Source organism: Ovis aries, chromosome 2 (genome assembly GCF_016772045.2).
Source record: "Ovis aries strain OAR_USU_Benz2616 breed Rambouillet chromosome 2, ARS-UI_Ramb_v3.0, whole genome shotgun sequence".
NCBI classification, from domain to species: Eukaryota; Metazoa; Chordata; class Mammalia; order Artiodactyla; family Bovidae; genus Ovis; species Ovis aries.
Window position 1 is genome coordinate 238641810 of NC_056055.1, and position 12680 is coordinate 238654489.

The 12680-nt window shown below is 43.2% G+C and overlaps 1 protein-coding gene and 2 non-coding genes across 5 annotated transcripts in view; all 3 read right to left on the reverse strand.

Moving 5' to 3' along the window:
- Window positions 1-12659, reverse strand: part of RCC1 (regulator of chromosome condensation 1) — a 31352-nt gene extending 18693 nt beyond the window's left edge. For 2 of the 3 annotated variants that reach the window (XM_060410631.1, XM_042245057.2), the window contains exons 1-3: window positions 12567-12659; window positions 11815-11851; window positions 582-10962 (exon numbers count right to left, since the gene is read on the reverse strand). The gene's annotated coding sequence lies outside the window, so the exon portion shown is untranslated. The remainder of the gene's footprint in view (window positions 1-581; window positions 10963-11814; window positions 11852-12566) is intronic. The other variant, XM_060410628.1, reaches the window with a different exon arrangement.
- On the reverse strand, window positions 11040-11243 carry LOC114113367 (small nucleolar RNA SNORA73 family). Its single transcript, XR_003588408.1, has one exon. It is a non-coding gene; the product is annotated as a small nucleolar RNA SNORA73 family (small nucleolar RNA).
- On the reverse strand, window positions 11932-12135 carry LOC114113368 (small nucleolar RNA SNORA73 family). Its single transcript, XR_003588409.1, has one exon. It is a non-coding gene; the product is annotated as a small nucleolar RNA SNORA73 family (small nucleolar RNA).
- Window positions 12660-12680: the final 21 nt, after the last annotated feature.

Sequence of the window (12680 nt, forward strand, 5' to 3'; positions counted from 1 at the left end):
GAAAGAAGAGGCTGTGAACTGAGGTTGGGAGCTAGCTAGGTAAGCTAGCTGCCTACCCTTCTCTTGTTAACATGCTCCTTGTTCAGGATGGATTCAGGCAGTTCTTCAGTATTTCAAGTTTCCTGTGGTCACCTTTCAGGCCTTTTCATTGTGTCTGGGGGTCTCCCAGGTCAAAGGAGTGACCTCTGCAGAAGGGTGTTTTCTCCATTTCATGTACTCTTGACTCTGAAAGTCATGCTATCATTCCTGAACTCTAGATGGACACTTTTGATGAGTGTTTGAAGTAAAAGTGTTAGTCGCTCAGTTGTGTCCAACTCTTGGTGACCCCATGAACTGTAGTCCACCAGGCTCCTCTGTCCCTGGGATTTCTCAGGCAAGAATACTGGAGTGGGTTGCCATTTCCTCCTCCAGGGTATCTTCCCAACCCAGGGATTGAACCCAGGTCTCCTACATTGCAGGCAGATGATTTATTTTTTTTTACCATCTGAACCACCAGGGAAGCTCCGGATGAGTCTTTACCAGCTGAATTTCTTCCATACTGAGTCCACCCCAAAGCACGCCCCATTTTCAAGGTTTCTTACCTCCTCAAGTTTACTTCTGCCTCCATCACGGACTCCCCTTTTGGATGATATGCTGTGAAATTCCTCCAAGTTTTAGCCCTGGGATCTCTGTCTCTGCTGTCTTCCTCCAAGATCTTATTCATTCACATAGCTTGATGTAATTATAAAGATAAGTATTGTTACCTATTTTGTAAAACCTCTAACTTGAACTTCAGACACACATCCATCCATTTGTTCCTCACAAAACTCTTGACAGTTGGAAAATGAAAAAAAATGCGGTTCAAAGACGTTAAACAAGTTGTCTGGGGTCATGATACAAGTGGATGGACTTCAGAAATCTTGTTCGGGGCTGAGCCACCACCTTTTAACTGAGAGGACAGCCCATCTGGTCTGGTACTGACCTCTGCGCTGGGTTTTAGTCTTATGGCTCTACGCAGAAGACTCAATATACCAAATAAGACTCATTTTCCATGGATCAAGATCCCCCACCCTCACCCTTCATCCTTCAAGCCAAGGTTAAAAGTTTCTCAAACTTCAATATCTTTTCTGGTTCTTCCCTCTCCTCTCCATGTTTTATTTTTGCCCCTCTGGTCTAAAGCAGCACCTCCTGGCCTTCATTTCATTCCATCAAGATCCCCAAGTTAGTCTCCCTAAATCATGACTATAAGACTTTGACTTGCTTAAAAATCTGTAGAGATTCACATATTTCTTTTTTTCTTAACTTTTTATTTTGTATTAGAATATAGCTGATTAACAATGTTTGACAGTTTCAAGTGAACAGGGAGGGGACTCAGCCATATATATACATGTATCCATTCTCCCCCAAACTCCATAACACTCTCCCCATAACACTGAGTTATGTGGCAGATTCCCTGTGCTACACAGGAGGACCTTGTTGGTTACCCATCTTAAATATAGCAGTGTGTACATGTTCATCCCAGACTTCCTAGCTATCCTTTCCCCCCATCCTTCTCCCCAGCATCCATAAGCTCATTTTCTAAGTCTGAAGACTGACATATCTCTTCAGTGCTGTGCTAGGAGCACCAAATGCCCCAAGCTGTTGTTTTCCCATCTCCCCCTTGGCTTCTGCACTGTCCTCTCAACGTGCCCATGCTCACTCCTGCTTTCTCACCTTTCTCACCTTTTCTACCAGTGCTTTCTTTCCTGTCTAGCTGAATTCTTTTTACATATATATCAAATATATATATTTAAGGCTAAATTTTATTTGCCATCTCCGTGAAGCCTTCTTTGGCCCCATTTATCTTCTTTGAACATAAATATTAATTTTTCACTCTATTATTGTTGTATTTTATTTACTGAACATAAACCATAGTAAGGAGGACAGTCGATTGAATCTGACTTAGAAATGACATAGATGATAGAATTAGAAGTGAATATTAAAAGTTATTCTAACTGTATTCCATATGTCCAAAAGTTAAGTAGTGACATGGAAGATATAAAAAGATCCAAAGTGAACTTCTTGATAATATCTAAGATGATAAATATAGTGGATGGCATTAATAATAGATTAGATACTGGAAAAGCAGTGATTAGTGAACCTCATGCATAGCAAAAGAAACTATCCAAAATGAAACAGAAAAAATTTTAAGTGAAAAGAGTATGAGTGAACTATGGAATAACTTTAATAAGTGGCCTGCTCTGCAGGTAACTGGAGACCCTGAAAATAAGGAGGAACTGGGAATAGAAAATATGTGAAGAAGGGACTTCCCTGGTGGTCCAGTGGCTGGAATTCCATGCTCCCATTGCAGGAGGCCAGGGTTCAATCCCTGGTCAGGAAACTAAGATCCCTCATGCCACAACTAAGAACCCACACAGCCAAATAAATAAAATGCTTTTTGTTTCTTAAAATATATGAAGAAATAATGGCTAAAAAACTGTTAGAAATATAAACCTATAAACTATAAGGCAACAGATGTGTGATAAAAAATAAACATGGTCTGGAGGCTTCCCTGGTGGTCCAGTGGTTAAGAATCCACCTTGCAATGCGAGGGATGGCGGTTCGATCCCTGGTCCGGGAAGATCCCACATGCAGTGGAGCAACTTAGCCTGTGCACCACAGCTACTAAGCCTGTGCTCTAGAGCCCACGAGCCTCGACTACTGAAGCCTATGTGCCCCAGAGCCTGTGCCCCACGAGAGAAGCCACCGCAACGAGAAGCCCTCGAGCTGCAGCAAAAAGTAGCCCCCGCTAGCCGCAACTAGAAAAAGGCTGAGTGCAGCAATAAAGAGCCACCACAGACAGAATGAACTAAAATAAAAATGAACATGGTTTGAACACTCCAAATACAAGACAGAGACTGTCATAATGAATAGGAAAAGCGAGACCCAACCACACACTGCCTGCAAGAAATACACATTCAACAGAAACACAGCTGACCCTTGAACAACAGTTTTGAACTGCACAGGTCCACTTACACTCAGACTTTTTTCAATAAATATGAACTATGTACTACAGTACCACACAATCAGAGGTTGGTTAAACTCCAAGTTGCAGAATCACAGATATGGAGGGCCAATACAGGAGCACCCCATTGTTGTTCAAGGGTCAACTCTACACAAATAGCAGAGTAAAAAGACAGAAAAAGAGACTCTGGTAACACTAGGCAAAAAAAAAGCTGGAGCAGCTATATTAATAGCAAAGTAAATTTCAGAGCAGAGTATTATTGAAATAAAGAAAGTATCTGAGTCAGTTGTAGTGAGGTGGATGAACCTAGAGTCTGTTATACAGAGTGAAGTAAGTCAGAGAAAAACAAGTATCGTATTTAAATGCATATATATGGAATCTGGAAAAGTGATACTGGTGAACCTATCTGCAGGGCAGGAATAGAGGTGCAGACATAGAGACTAGACTTGGGGACACAGCGGGGGAGGGAGGGGGAGGAACTGAGAGAGGAGCATTGAAACCTATACATTGTTGTTGTTGTTTAGTTGCCAAGACTTTTGCAACTCCATGGACTGTAGCCTGCCAGGCTCCTCTGGCCATGGGACTTCCCAGGCAAGAATACTAGAGTGGGTTGCCATTTCCTCCTCCAGGGGATCTTCCCAACCCAGGGATAGAACCTACATCTCTTCCTTCTCCTGCACTGGCAGGCGGATTCTTTATCATTTCTATTACTTGGGAATTACCACATGTAAAATAGATAGCTAGTGGGAAGTTGCTGTATAACACAGGGAGCTCAACCTGGTTCTCTGTGACAACTTAGAGGGGTGGGCTTGGGTGAGGGCGGGGCATGAGAGGGAGGTTCAAGAGAGCAGGGACATATGTATACTTATAGCTGATTCACGTTGTTGTATGACAAACCAACTCAACGCTGTAAAGCAATTATCCTCCAATTAAAAATTTTAAAAAAGAAGGTGCTTTCACTATGGTAAAGGAGAAAATTAAAATGCACAATCCTAAATATATGCAACTAATAACAGAGGTCCCAAATATGTGTAGCAAAAACTGATAGAACTTCTAGAGGAAATAGACAAATCCACAAAGACAGGTGGACATTTCAGTACCTTACTCTCAATATTACTGATAGGTAGGAAGAAAATCAGCCAGGATAGACTTGAACAACACTTTCAATGGATTTGAACTGATTGACATTTACAGAATACGTCATCTTTCACATTCCACCTTGATTTCTTCAGACAGTAACATACATGCCTTCTGAGTGCACGTGAAACAATTCCCAATATACTGGGTTATAGAAAAAGTCTTGTTAAATTTAAAAAGATTCAATCACACAAAGTATATAATCAGGCTACAATGGAAAGTAGAAACCAATAAATGAAAGATCTTTGAAAAACTCCCAATTATTTAAAAATACACTTTGGGAATTCCCTGGGGTCTAGTGGTTAGGACTCAGCATTTTCACCGCCATGGCCTGGGTTCAGTCCCTGGTGGGAAATTGCAAGCCCTGTGGTATGGCCTGAATAAACAAAAATATAAACAATAAACATGTACTTTTAAGTAGCCCACAGATCAAAGAAGAAATCAAAACAGAATTTGAGAGTATTTTGAACTGAATTAAATGAAAAGAGAACTTAGCAGAACTTGCGGGATGCTGCTTTTGTTTTTCACTTATGGGATGTTGTCAGAGCAGGATTAGGGAAACTCATAGCTCTAAACGCCTGTCCTAGAAAAAAAGGAAAGGTCTTAAATTAATTACCTCAGCTTCTACCTTAGGAAACTAGGAAACAGAAGAAAGACCATAATAAAGATAAAAACAGAAACCAATAAAATAGAACACAGAAAAACAAAGTCATCAACCAGTGTTTGCTATGTGCCAAACATCCCATTCTTTGAGGATAACTCAACTGGTAGGTTTGGATAAGGAAATGGCAACCCACTCCAGTGTTCCAGGTTAGATGGACATCAAGTAAAAAGTAATCACATTAGAATGATAATAATGTTATCATGATGTAATGCTCAAGGTGCCCACCCTCCCTTCAAGAGAGGCTGTTCTGGGTCCTTAGGGGAAAGGGAGGTAAGGATGGTGGTTGAGTTCAGACTCCAAAGATGCAAACCTTTATCTAAAGATGTGTGACTTTGGGCAACTAATCTAGCCTTGATTATCTTCCTTTTCTATACATGGACATAAAAAAGAGTCCTTGCATGTATAGGGCTGTTTTAAGGCTTAGAGAATGCCTAGCACTTGGCAAATCATCATCAAATGTCAGAAATCTTCATAAAGATACAGGTTCTGGGACTTCCTTGGCAGTACAGTGGCTAAGGCTCCACCCTTCCACTCCATGGGGGCCTGGATTTGATCCCTGGTTGGGGAACTAAGATCCCATCCATCAGAGGGAAAGATGTACACAAAGACAGAAAGTGGTGAAAGACAGAGGTTAATAGCCAGGAAAGGCTCTTACTCCCTAGCAAACTGCACTCATGTCTGTCTCAGTTCAGTTCAGTTGCTCAGTGTCCGACTCTTTGTGACCCCATGGATTGCAGTACATCAGGCCTCCCTGTTCATTGACAACTCCTGGAGTTTACTCAAACTCATGTCCATTGAGTTGATGTCATCCAACCATCTCATCCTCTGTCATCCGCTTCTCCTCCTGCCTTCAATCTTTCCCAGCATCAGGGTCTTTTCAAATGAGTCAGTTCTTCACATCAGGTGGCCAAAGTATTGGACTTTCAGCTTCAGCATCAATCCTTCCAATGAATATTCAGGACTGATTTCCTTTAGGATGGATTGGTTGGCTCTCCTTGCAGTCCAAGGGACTCTCAAGAGTCTTCTCCAACACCACAGTTCAAAATATCAATTCTTCAGCTCTCCGCTTTCTTTATGGTCCAACTCTCACATCCACACGACTGCTGGAAAAACCACAGCTTTGACTAGACGGACCTTTGTTGGCAAAGTAATGTCTATCTAAGTATTGATATTTTTCAGAGTCAAGTAGACCCAGGCACATGGCAGATTTATACCTCATTACAACTGAGACATTTAATGGTGTAGTGGGTACTAATTAGCTGAATACAAAGGGTGAAAACAGCTAAAATTTCCAAAGGCATGGTATGATGTAGTTTGAGTACAGGTTCTGCAGTCAACTTTCTTGCTCAGATGCATGCTTTGCCACTTACTGGCTATGTAAGTTGGGCAAGTTCCTCAACTCCAAGTTCAGTCTCCACTGCAAAATGGGCAAACACTGTACCTACTTTACAGGGGTGCCTGGAGTATTAGATGAAGTAATGCACATACCTTACCACACTGCCTTGTTCAAAGTTAGTAGTATACCTTGATACAGTTTTGGAGATGGGTTTAAACCCTGGCTCTGCTATTTCCTAGTTAGCTGATCTTGGAGGGTACTAATCCCCCTTTCTCTCCTGGATAGGTAGGGTTCCAAGCAAAACAAGAACTTGATTTAGTAGGTAATTTACCTTTGGTGCTAAGACTTTATTCAATAAAACTGAATGGATCAACTGGTGTGGTCACTCACATAGAGCCAGACATCCTGCAGTGTGAAGTCAAGTTGGGCCTTGTGAAGTGAAGTCGCTCAGTCGTGTCCGACTCTTTGCGACCCCATGGACTGTAGCCTACCAGGCTCCTCTGTCCATGGGATTTTCCAGGCAATAGTACTGGAGTGAATTGCCATTTCCTTCTCCAGGGGATCTTCCCAACCCAGGGATGAAACCCGGGTCTCCCACATTGTAGACAGACGCTTAACCATCTGAGCCACCAGGGAAATCCTAAGGAAGTTGGGCCTTGGGAAGCATTACTATGAACAAAGCTAGAGGAGATGATGGAATTCCAGCTGAGCTATTTCAAATCCTTCAAGATTATGCTGTTAAAGTGCTGCACTCAAACAGCACTTCAGAGCACTTTATGAAGTCCCTAGTTGTTTGAAGTCAGAGAATTTTCCTGCAGGCTCATTGTACTTAGCAGACTAAGTTTTCTACAAACATTAACACTAATTCTCCTTACAAATCCAAGAAGTCGGTACTTTTAGTGTCCCCATGATTCCCAGGTGGTGCAGTTGGTAAAGAATCCGCCTGTCAACGTAGGAGACATGGGTTTGAGCTCTGGGTTGGAAGATCCCCTGGAGAAGGAAATGGCAACCCACTTCAGTATTCTTGCTTGGGAAATTTGACGGACAATAGAGCTGCTTGGCGGGGTACAGCCCATGCGGTCAGTCAGATACAATTGAGCATGTATGCATACATTCTATGTAAGAGCACATGGATTGAGGCAGAAAGAAGCAGCTTGCCCAAGGTCACAGGGACTACAAGTGGTATCAGGATTCAAATTCAGGCACTCAGTTTAGCAACAACTGATATGACTATCAAGGCCTATATGCAGAAAAAAGCCAGAAGAACCTGTTTTAGTCTACGGGTAGGTGTGTTGCAACCTGAAGTTTAGCAGAAAGGGTGTGACCTAGAATACTTCTGACAGGTTTGCTTGAGTGAAAAGCCCCTAATGTTGGGAAAGACTGAAGGCAGAAGGGGATGACAGAGGATGACGACTCAACAGACAGGAAGTTTGAGCAAGCTCCAGATGGTAAAGTGCAGGGAAGCTTGGTGTGCTGCAGTCCATGGGATTGCAGAGTTGGACTCAACTGAGAGACTGATTTGACACTTGGATACTGGAAGAAATCCCACCTAGAACCCTACCCTACCCTGAGAATTTATACTAAAAACACCATTCAGATTTATTGCGCATCTACCATTCAAAAGCATTTATGTGGGAACGAGGCCTATATGCAGGTCAGGAAGCAAGTTAGAACTGGACATGGAACACAGACTGGTTCCAAATAGGAAAAGGAGTATGTCAAGGCTGCATATTGTCACTGCTTATTTAACTTAGATGCAGAGTACATCATGAGAAACACTGGGCTGGAAGAAGCACAAGGTGGAATCAAGATTGATGGAAGAAATATCACCTCAGATATGCAGATGACACCACCCCTATGGCAGAAAGTGAAGAGGAACTAAAAAGCCTCTTGATGAAAGTGAAAGAGAGTGAAAAAGTTGGCTTAAAGCTCAACATTCAGAAAATGAAGATCTGGTCCCATCACTTCATGGCAAACAGATGAGGAAACAATGGAAACAGTATAAGACTTATTTTTCTGGGCTCCAAAATCACTGCAGATGGTGATTGCAGCCATGAATTAAAAGACGCTTACTCCTTGGAGGGAAAGTTAAGACCAACCTAGATAGTATATTCAAAAGCAGAGACATTACTCTTTGCCACCAAAGGCCCATCTAGTCAAGGCTATGGTTTTTCCAGTGGTCATGTATGGATACGAGAGTTGGGACTATGAAGAAAGCTGAGCGCTGAAAAATTCTTTTGAACTGTGGTGTTGGAGAAGACTCTTGAGAGTCCCTTGGACTGCAAGGAGATCCAACCAGTCCATTCTAAATATCAGTCCTGGGTGTTCTTTGGAAGGACTGATGCTAAAGCTGAAACTCCAATACTTTGGCCACCTCATGCGAAGAGGTGCCTTCCCTGGTGGCTCAGAGGTTGAAGCGTCTGCCTCCAATGCAGACCTGGGTTGGATCCCTGGGTCGGGAAGATCCCCTGGAGAAGGAAATGGCAACCCACTCCAGTATTCTTGCCTGGAGAATCCCATGGACAGAGGAGCCTGGTAGGCTACAGTCCACGGGGTCACAGAGTCGGACATAACTGAGCTACTTCAGCTTTCACCTTGGGAGGCATTGGGGGCAGAAGGGGAGAGGATGAGATGGCATCACCAACTAGATGGACATGAGTTTGAGTGAACTCCGGGAGTTGGTGACAGACAGAGAGGCCTGGCTGCAATTCATGGGGTTGCAAAGTCGGAAACTGAGCGACTGAACTGAACTCAGCCAAAGTGTGAACTGGACACAGGGCCAACCCTGGGGAAACAGGACCAGTCTACTTCCTAGTTGTAGATTTAGGCAATTATTTCCCTCTTCCTGAGTTCCCCCATAAAAGCAGTCAGATTAATACCCACCCCCTGGGGCTGTGATTAACATATGCCAAGTACTTACTGTCTGATCCACTACAGCTAGCCATAAAGCAACCCAACAGGCTGAGGATGAGTTGGCTAGACAGCATCACCAATTTAATGGACAATAACTTGAGCCAATGGAAGACAGTGGACAGAGGAACCTAGGGAGGCAGTCCCAGACAGGACCTATTCTTTTAACCTCTTGAATCTGAATATTTGTGCCACAGCCCACCAAGTTAAAAAAATTCCCTTATACCTGACCCAATGGCTTCTAAACAAGGTAATCCACCTCCCCATCTTGTAAAATTCCCTATTTATGGCCGCACTGAAGATAGACTCTACCTTCCAAATGGCTGCCCAATAGTCCCCATCCTTCAGGGTCTCATGACTTTCCCATAATGCTGCAGCCTGTAAAAGGGCTTGACAAAGTTCTATTGTGACTTAAGCACACCCCTTTGACAAAGGAGCAGACCTCTCAACACCTGTAAATTTAGAAAAGTATAAATCTATAAAACTTACAGACAGGTTAAACACTGTGTGCTTCCCAGGTGCCAAGGTGGTAAAGAATCTGCTTGCCAATGTAGGAGACACAAGAGACATTAGTTCTATCCCTGGGTTAAGATCCACTGAATAGGAAATGGTAACCTCTTTTCCTGCCTGGATAACTAGATGGGCTGAGGGGCCCAGCAGGCTACTGTCCATAGGGTAGTGAAGAGTCCACAACTTAGTGACAGAGCACCACCTTTGAATTCTCAACCCAGTAAAAAAAAAAGAGACCAACTCAAGCTTTTATCGAGGTCCACGTTGTCAAAGCCAGTTTTTCCAGTATTCACGTAAACCATAAAAAAGGTTGATGCCTTCAAACTGTGGTCCTGCAGATGAGAGAGTCCCTTGGCCAGCAAGATCAAACCAGTCAATGTTACAGGTTATCAACTCTGAATATTCATTTGAAAGACTGCTGCTGAAGCTCCAATACAGTAGCCAGATGGAAAAAAACCTTGATGCTGGCAAAGACTGAAGGCAGAGATCAAATGGTTAGATAGCATCACTGACACAATGGACCTAAGTCTGAGCAAACTCTGGGAGACAGTGGAGGACAGAGGAAGCCTTGTGTGCTACAGTCCACGGGGGTCCTAAAGAATTAGACAGGACTTGCTAACTGAACAATGAATGCATTTCCCAATAGTCGTCGTACACAAATGCCAAAATTTAACACAAGAGCTTCAGACCTTCAGCTACAGCAAAACCTACCAGGATTGACGGAACACTCACACAGAATTCCCTGGCTGCTTTCACTGCAGGGAATCTGGGTTTGATCCTTAGTTAAGGGACTAAAATTCTACCATCAGAATGATGTGACAAAAACAACAAAACACCCAAAAGACCACACAAATACATAGTCATCTTTATTTAAGTTCACAATTCCATTAGAAATTGATGGATTTCTTTAAGACATGCAGATTCTCATGGGCACCTACTTTCCAGTTTTAAGACCAATAAAGAGGTCAATATCTTAGTGTCGTAACATCAAGTTTTCACCAGATAGGAAACCTGAAAAGGTCTCCTTCCAGGTCACTATACTTCCAGGTCACCTGCCCATACGGTCTCTGACATTTCTTGTAAATTTCAGTAAGTGCCTGGGCAACAAGAACACTTGAACTCATGGGTTTTAAGGTGCAGTTCCAGGGGTTAAATACCGTTACCTATACACTTCCAAATCTCCCAGGCTTATGTTCAATGAATATATTACTCATTTTACTTGGTGTTTCAGAAGGTAAAGAATCTACCTGCAATGCAGTAGGATCTAGGTTCAATCCCTGGGTCAAGAAGATTCCCATGGATAAAGAAATGGGTTCCACTCCAGTAGTTTTGCCTGGAGAATTTTTACTTTACTAATTTCCCTGTCAAAGAAAGACTCCAAAGCATTGCTAACTGCAAAGCTGGTAAGGCTCCTCTTCTCTCCTGAAAATGATATTAAAAGAAAAAAGGATTAGATTCATTTGTACAATCTTAGTTCCCCTCTAAAATTTTTGTATACTGGATGTTTCCTGCATGGTTTGTCTCCTCAGTCATTGTCCAGAGGACTCTGAGAAGCTGTAGGAATATGCAGGCGCAGACTCAAGGCCCAGCTTCATCTCCAACGTTGTGGAAAGGGACTGTACATCACCGGGCAGAGCCCTATGCTCCCGTACGCCACCTGGACAGAGCCCGGGGAGAGTGACCTCCCGGGGTATCCACGTTGGAATATCTGAACAGTGTCAGAATACTAAACCCAAGTTAGCCTATGCACTCAGCTAACACAATGTGCTATACAGTACCATGAAATTGGTTATATTGTAATGCCATGTAATAAGTCTACAAGGCTTCTCGCAGAAAGGTTGGTAGCAGACTTACTGTACCACTATTGAAGAGATTACACTTCCCTTCATCTTCATCCCTTCACACCTACACTTCAACCAAGTCAAAGTCCACAGGATTATAAACTGCTTCACACAAACTCCAAGTTCTTGTTAGCTATTGACTGTTTTATGCTTTATCTATTAGTTACTTTCATAAGTATGCTGTAGTATATGCCCAATTTCATTTCTAATATCATAGACCCGAATCCTTAGTTCTCCCAGTCTGAGCAGATACACATATTACACAGCTCACGCATGAAAACTTTGCGGACCTTGGTTTAATCACTTAGTCAAAATTAGTCCATTTGTAATATAAAAATTTCCTCTATCACGAATATTAAGACGTGAAAATCAATTTCGTGGAACAAAATTAGCAAACACCGATAAGTCAAAAGCAATCCGTAGATCTCCTCACCTCAAATCCAGTTGTATTCGGAATCCCAAACGAAATGCTGCAAAAGAAGGAAAACCTTAACCCAACTCTGCACAGCAAAACAGGTTAAAACAAAGATCCAGACAGATTGCTCTACAGAGCTGTTTCCTGCATGGTTTTTCTCCCCAGTCATTGTCCAGAGGACTCTGAGAAGACGTAGGAATATGCAGGCGCAGACTCAAGGCCCGGCTTTATCTCCAACGTTGTGGAAAGGGACTGTACATCACCGGGCAGAGCCCTATGCTCCCGTACGCCACCTGGACAGAGCCCGGGGAGAGTGACCTCCCGGGTTATCCACGTTGGCCTAAATACTTTTTAAGTAGCAAATGCAAGCAATTAAGGACCAATAAGTCTATCATACAAAATTATACAAAATTAAACATTACCCCCAAAGAAAAAATAAGTGGCAGCTAAGCCGCTTCTAAATTAGTGAATCAAACAAAATGCCCTATCTGCAACTCTAGTTGAAGACGCTGACACTCCAGGAGGCGGCATAATGGCGCATTAGGAAATAAGGGCGCCGCGCACTTAAGCTTTTCGGCGTGGAGGACGGCAGTCCTACAGGCCCTCGAGTTCCGTCGCCAGCACTCCTTATTAGCTACGGCCAAGAACGGAGGCGCGCGAGGCCTCTCCGACCCACCCCACGCCATTTTTTGCGAGTTGTAGTTGGCACGAACGCCGAGAATTCGGAATCATTCTAAATAGTACGGTTCCCACAGAAAAGGCAGACTGACCGGATCCCATAGCAGATGAAACGCCCACGAAGCAGGGAGTTGGTCCCACTGACCTGGAAACAGGAACGCAGGACGAGAGTCTCTCCCGAAAGGACCCCAGCGACGGAAGGCATC